Source organism: Tupaia chinensis, unplaced genomic scaffold, assembly GCF_000334495.1.
Source record: "Tupaia chinensis unplaced genomic scaffold, TupChi_1.0 Scaffold000170_1, whole genome shotgun sequence".
In the NCBI taxonomy this organism is placed as follows: domain Eukaryota; kingdom Metazoa; phylum Chordata; class Mammalia; order Scandentia; family Tupaiidae; genus Tupaia; species Tupaia belangeri.
In genome coordinates this window covers 1,528,770-1,536,615 of record NW_006159645.1, presented here as the reverse complement: position 1 = coordinate 1,536,615, position 7,846 = coordinate 1,528,770, and the positions used below count along the sequence as shown (strand labels likewise).

The 7,846-nt window shown below is 35.8% G+C and overlaps 1 protein-coding gene across 1 annotated transcript in view; it reads right to left on the bottom strand.

Annotated features, from left to right (window-relative positions):
• Window positions 1–701: 701 nt before the first annotated feature.
• Window positions 702–7,846, bottom strand: part of ZNRF2 (zinc and ring finger 2) — a gene marked incomplete at its 5' end in the record, with an annotated part of 49,851 nt that continues 42,706 nt past the window's right edge. The window contains 1 exon segment of the mRNA XM_014586931.2: window positions 702–2,745.

Genomic DNA, 7,846 nt, shown 5'->3' with positions numbered 1-7,846 from the left:
ACTGATAAACACCGAACTGTTTTTAAAAGCACAGGTGCAGCTGCAGCATAGAACCTTACGATAAACAGAGGCTGAATTATTAAGACTGAGAATATGGTACAGGACAAAGAAGAAAAAGTGAACTTATGCTAGTCTAGTTTAAAAAGCAAAAGTTAGCAAGTGTACTGTATTAGAATATCAACTCCCAGGAAAATATAAACAGTTAATAACCACAGCTGCAATAAATCTTTTCCTTTAAGAATGGCAAACAAGGGACCAGCAGGTGGCATAGTGGTTAAGGCGCTGGACTCCCACATGGCTAACTGTGGGGTCAGGACTCAGACCTGGCAACTTGAAACTCATGCCAGGTACATGTGAGTGCATGCCCAAAATTTCAAAAATAGAATGGAGAAGAAGGGACTGTGGTGTGGCCATCCCCAGGAGCTAGATCAGGGGGATTTTCTCTCTCTCTCTGGCCAGCACTCATGCCCTAAGGCAAAACTCTCTCTTATAAAAAAAAAATGGAAAACAAAATAATTCTTATCACAATAACATATCAGCAGTAGAAAATAAATCAATTATTCATATTCTAAAGTTTTCATAGGGAGGGCTTGTGTGAGAGGGTGTGAAAGTCTACAAAATTGAAAATATTAAATAAATTCAAATAAGATTGCATAAAAACAGAAAAAACTTAAGGAAGGAGTGGAGTATTTCCCTTCAAGAATATTTTCCATGGACTGGTTAAAAAGCACCTATGAAACTGTGCTGTCAGCTCTCACAATGGAGGTTTTGGATTCTTTTAGCAATTGCAGCATAACAAAAGGCATTTCACAGCATAATTTAAGAAAAATGTTATCTGATCTAGCATCACACAGAAAGCAATTAAAAACTCTTTTAATTATTTATAATACACAAATTCTTCTGGGTAGCAGCAGTTGCTCCTGTACTTGCCCTTTTAAAAATATGAAACAGAAGCAAGAGTAGGGAAAAAATTTAGAAAAAATAAGAGCAGCAATGTTAAATAAAACAACAATAACCAACAAATACTTAAATACATTAAAGGTTGGCCTTATAGCCTAGTGGTTAAAGGAGACAGGGCCTACATGGCTAATCATGGTTCAGATTCCATCTGGTGGCTTAACAAACATGTGAGGGTGTGAGTGTGTATTCCAAATCCGAACAGGCTGGAGAAACAGAGAAGATGCTGTGGTGTGGCCATGCTCCAACGAGGAGTGCTTTCTCTCTTTCTCTGGCAAGGGCATGTGTGCTCTCGCATTTAGAAAAAAAAAGAAAAAAGAAAAAAAGAAGAGTAAAGAAAGGTTAAACTGAAGAAATGGTGCTGTGCAACTTTCAATTACACCAAGTAAAGTGCACTGCCTAAAACTCATTAAATGTTTTCCCTATGGTGAAAACATGCAAGCTACTCATCAGTATTTTTGACATTAAGAAGAAAGACGACATTCACTATTGTAGCCCTGATAGCTCTCTTCCAGTACTTTTAACCATTCACATAAATTTTGTGGGAATATTTATTCACATAATTTTGCTTAATACATTTCTTTCTACATGAGACTGAATTTAAAAGCCTCTATAACATGTTCAAGTACAATAACAACACACTAATAAATTATAAATTAACAAAATCATCTTTGCTTTAAAAAATCATTTATCAAATGCTAACCTCCAGATTACCTGGAAAATTAAAAATGCAAATTGCTATAAATCTGGCATCCCAATTAAATTCTGATTTTTAAAAGTATATAAAATGTCCCTCAAACTATTCCAAGTTTCACTCCAGAAAATTTTATTTTACCTTTTCCATAAGTTATTAAGTTTACAAACCTGCTAAACATTTTACCCAAATGTGGAAAAACTGCCTAGAGATGCAAAGCACAATAAAATAATTACATGAGGAGAATAAACAAAAGATACCCGTTAAAACAAAATTATTGTAGCTGGCAGCACGTAAAATTGGTAATTTGTAATTTTTAAAAAGTTGCATAGCTGCAAGATGATTCACTGCTGAATAACTATTGAGCAGTTTTAAGAGGAAATGATATATTTAATAAACTGCAATTCAGTAGACAATTCTATATTTAATTAGAATGTAATTATGTAACGTAATTTACTCTTTGGACTGTATTCTGATAATATTAAACTTTTAATTTAAAAATATTAACATATTTTAGCTTTCCTATGTAGAATCTATTTTCCACTCTTGGGGGGGAAAATAGAAGGACTTGAGATCATAGTCTATATTCAGAGAATGTTTTACTGCTTGATTACATTTCTTGGTTTCACATTTAAAATTTTAATTTATAAGAAGTAAATTGTGTGGTTTTCATTTTAAATGAATGTAGAAATACTACATTGGGGAAAATAAAGAGACCCCAAATTAAAAAGAAAGCAAATCAAAATACAACTGTTGCGCAGCTCTAGAGAACGTAATGAAATCAACTTTTTAAATCAGTTAACTTTGGCGTCTGAATACAAAATGTTTATCGGTATTATCTATGTAGATGATGATTAAGGGATGTGCAGCATTTTCAAAATCCCTGTGTGTCCTTTATATGCATGTTTGGTACACTGAGTTCTACAGTGACTGTCCTTTCTTCAGCAGGGTTTTTTCCCTGCCTGATTGTCCATCTCATTACCAAGTCTCACACAACTCAGATTTCTGGCTGAGTATGCCTGCATTTTTGTTCTTCCAGAGATAGATCCTCGTATCCTCTTGTTTTTTCAAGCATCTTAAAAAGACAAGAAAACCTGCATAAAAATACATAAATTTAGTTTAGACAGTGATCTATAATAGTTAATACAAATCAAAACATAACATCCATTAACACTGCTTTAGTTACTGGGAATTTTTATGCCCTTATTCATGATTATAAAAACTCATAAAATAAATGTTCTATAGAAGAACAGATCATAGAAAGACCAATTTCAGCTTTATAGTCACACACAATAGCCAATATACAACAGGGTCATCATTCCCCTTCCACAATAAAGACTACACCAGAGTAAAGAATACATGAACACAAACAGGAACATACATGCGCATGTGTTCACACACACACACACACACACACACACATTCTCATTTTTAAATAACTCCTCAAGTAATTAAAAACCTCAACATAAAAACAGTAAACTATTTCCTAATTAATCAAGATCCCAGGTATATGTGTGTATCTATTTTGGGTCGACTGTTAAAATTCTTATGCTGAAAAACAGAAAAAGATGTTGGGCTTTGTTGCTATATATTACCTTTTACTGTTTTGTTTTGTTTGTTAATTGTCAGTGGGCATATGTGCTCACCAGAGAGAGAGAACAGAGAGAGAGAAAGAGAGAGAGAAAGCACCTCTCCCATTGGGTGTGGTCACACCACAATCCCTTCTCCATTTCGCCATCCTGTTGGGATTTTAGGCATGTATTCACAAGCACCTGCTTGTTTTTTAATCTAGTCAGCAACAGGGATGGAAAGAACTTCTCATTAACAAATGAGAGCAGTCAGAACAGAAGCAAAATGTGGAAGAGTTCAAGACCTTCCATGTCTTTAAATCCTTAAAAATGATTCTGCAAGGCCCACAGAGAAAGATCCCATTGATTCTGATTTCTGTAGTTAATGAGACAGTTCAACCTGCTCTATTACAGTAAAACTCAGTTTCTAAAATAAAACAAAACAAAAAAACATGATAACATTGATAGACACCATTAGGAAACAGAAATGCTGTTTAAAAAACCAGCAGACGCATTCATTTTGACTATGAGATAAGATGCAGGTTCCACATATTCTATAAGATATTATGACAAATTTAGCAGATCAGAACGTGGGGAGGGGGGTAACAGACCAGCAGTTAGTATAATGGCTATGTTGCTGGACTCCCACGTAGTCAACCGCGGTTCACGTCCCGGACCCGGGGGCTTAAAACTCACGCTGGATGCGTGTGTGGGTGCCCAAGATCCCGAGAGGAGAATGGAGGAGAAGGGATTGCAGTGTGGCCATCCCCCCCGGGGGTGATTTCTCGCTTTCTGTCTCTCTGTCTCTGTCTATCTGGCGCGCGCATGTGACCTATAGCAAAAACCTCTCCCCCAAAAAAGAAAAAAACAAACCAACAATACCATAAAATTCTTTCTCACACAGAAAAGTTTACTGATTCTATCGAATGTTTGTGTCCTCTCAAAATTCATATATTGAAAGTTAATTTCCACTGAAGTGTCAAGAAGTGAAGCCTTTGGGAGGTGATTAGGTCATGAGGACATAGACGGGATTTGAGGTCTTTATAAAGAGGATTGAAGCTTCTGCCTGTGAGGACACAAAATAAGCACCACACACAAGGAACAAGCCCTCTTCAGACATGGAATCTGCAGGCACCTTGATCTTGGACTTCCCAGCCTCTAGAACTGTGAGCAACACGTGTCTGTCGTTTATAAATTACCCCTCTAAAGTACTTTGTCATAGCAACCCAAACACACTAAGCCAGACTCTAAAAAGACAAATCTTGCCTATAGATGAAGGATGTAGACTACATTACTTTGGTATATAAAAATACTGAGATAGAAGTTTCATTTTATTAGCACTGGCTTTTAGTACTTCCCTTAAAATGTTTTTAAAATGAGGCTGGTAGGTGGCGTGGTAGTGAAAGGTGCTGGACTCCTACACGGTTGACTGGTTTGAGTCCTAAACCTTGTGGCTTGCTTTCTTACTTTCCCTCTTTCTCTGTCTCTCACTCTGTCCCTCACTGGTCAAATAAAAATAAAAATTTTAAAAATGTTTTTAAAATGATTTTAGCCATAGCTTTACATTTTGTGTTCAGATATAAGGTGACAATGAAGGCATTCCAAAGTGGCCTCTTCTGCAAAAACCCTTTTCCATAGTGAAACATAAGCATACGTGAACATATACTTAAACATATAGTGATACTACTCTGTCACTACGTTCCCTTATCCAGTAACACTATCCCAGTTCATATTTTACATGTGGCAATGTATGACTGGTTCACAGAGAGAGGTTCAAAGGCTGACAACCTTTCAGTACTCCAGGCTTTCCCATTTCACAGGCAGAGTTACTGTTACTATGACAAAGGACTTGATTAATCCTAGTTTTCATGTCAGTTGCTATGGTCGTTATTAAGTTACTCCAAGGTCCTTTATTATTAAGTTCCTTCCTTAACATTCGAATCTGGTACTCTTAAATCATCTTTGTTAACAGAGCAACAGAATGTTTTGTGTATGTTTATTAGCATAACACCTGCATTCTTAAATTTAAGACTGGGGTTACTGAAATAAAAGGAAAAGACCAGAATTCAGGACACTACTCAGTTCCCCACCTTCAGTCTCAGCTGTTTGGAAAACACTTCTGTTACTTTCACAAGTCTCTGAACTCGGCAACTAACTCCTTCTCAAAAAAAAAATTCAAGGATTAGCTACAATGTTTTGCCTCGATCTAAGAATTAAATGTGTTACCTTCATTTCTGCAGGTTTTTCGTGAAAGTTCTTCATATGTATTAAGAGAGCAATTAAGCAGATCTTTATTTTTTTCAAAGCTAACTGATGCCATTTAATTTACTTCAAGGAATATGGAAAAAAATACCTAAATAAGATTATTCAATTCATTAAACATTTTAGATAATGCGGAAACATGAAAAATCTAAATCAGCAAAGCAAAACTAACTATTTGATGTGGTTTTAATAATCAATTCAATTTTTTTTGGCCTACTATATAAGCAGGCACTTCATTACATGCTGAGGATACAAAGATGAATGATTAAGTTGAGAATGAATCCATGATGCAACTCTGTGAAGAAAATGTCCTTATGTAATACTAGCAAAATGGTAAGAACAGTCTCAGAATGTCTGAGTTCAAGTCCCACCTTCACCAACAAATTAGCTATGTGACCTTCACAAGTCAAGTTTCTTTTTAATAATTATTACATTTTATTATATATATATATGTGTGTGTGTGTGTGTGTGTGTATATATATATATATACACATATATATTTAATTTGAGCAAGAAGAGACAAAGACAGAGAGAGGGAAAGTGAGAAAGCAAGCTGCTTGGTCTGAGACGTGAACCATGTGAGAGTCCAGTGCCTTGACCACCTTACCACCTGCTGGCCCCGATAAGCCAAGTTTCTTAACCTCTCTATGTATGAGGTTGTCAGGAAAGCCATGACTTAGTTTTCTATGTTTTCCTATACAAAAATGCATCATGGCTTCCCCTATAACCCAGTACTTACAATTTCTTAATCTGCATAATAGGAATAATCATAGTATGGAGCTTGGAGGGCTGTTAAAACAATTACATGAGCTACTAATAGATGTAAAATGTTTAGAATAATGCCTGGCACGTAATAATGTGAAATGATTAGAAGAACTGTTGGTATGACTTGCTTTTCTTTTTTTTAAACTTACTTTACTGAAGAAGACTGACATACAAAAAAAGCTGTACATATATATTTAATACATATAACCTGATGAGTTTGGTACAACTTGCTTCTTCAAGTTATGGAACTTAACTATCCTGACCTTCTGGTTTCTCCCTGGGAAAATGTGTACTCTGTCAGATATTTTTTGGTGTCAAACTGAAATTAAATAAGCAAAAGTGGCCCAGTGATGCTAACAAAAATAGTGGGTGCTACAGCTGGAGCTAGAGAGGAAGATTCAGGGTTCAAATCCCAGGCCAACTTGATCATGCCAAGCATGCCCATGGGGACACCAATGATCTTGGCTGGTCCCAAGGCTGGCTACAGGCGGGGTGATGTTGTGTGTGTCTCGGGGGGCATTCCTTTCAGGACACTACTCAGTTCCCCACCTTCAGTCTCAGCTGTTTGGAAAACACTTCTGTTACTTTCACAAGTCTCTGAACTCGGCAACTAACTCCTTCTCAAAAAAAAAATTCAAGGATTAGCTACAATGTTTTGCCTCGATCTAAGAATTAAATGTGTTACCTTCATTTCTGCAGGTTTTTCGTGAAAGTTCTTCATATGTATTAAGAGAGCAATTAAGCAGATCTTTATTTTTTTCAAAGCTAACTGATGCCATTTAATTTACTTCAAGGAATATGGAAAAAAATACCTAAATAAGATTATTCAATTCATTAAACATTTTAGATAATGCGGAAACATGAAAAATCTAAATCAGCAAAGCAAAACTAACTATTTGATGTGGTTTTAATAATCAATTCAATTTTTTTTGGCCTACTATATAAGCAGGCACTTCATTACATGCTGAGGATACAAAGATGAATGATTAAGTTGAGAATGAATCCATGATGCAACTCTGTGAAGAAAATGTCCTTATATAATACTAGCAAAATGGTAAGAACAGTCTCAGAATGTCTGAGTTCAAGTCCCACCTTCACCAACAAATTAGCTATGTGACCTTCACAAGTCAAGTTTCTTTTTAATAATTATTACATTTTATTATATATATATATGTGTGTGTGTGTGTGTGTGTGTGTATATATATATATACACATATATATTTAATTTGAGCAAGAAGAGACAAAGACAGAGAGAGGGAAAGTGAGAAAGCAAGCTGCTTGGTCTGAGACGTGAACCATGTGAGAGTCCAGTGCCTTGACCACCTTACCACCTGCTGGCCCCGATAAGCCAAGTTTCTTAACCTCTCTATGTATGAGGTTGTCAGGAAAGCCATGACTTAGTTTTCTATGTTTTCCTATACAAAAATGCATCATGGCTTCCCCTATAACCCAGTACTTACAATTTCTTAATCTGCATAATAGGAATAATCATAGTATGGAGCTTGGAGGGCTGTTAAAACAATTACATGAGCTACTAATAGATGTAAAATGTTTAGAATAATGCCTGGCACGTAATAATGTGAAATGATTAGAATTATAT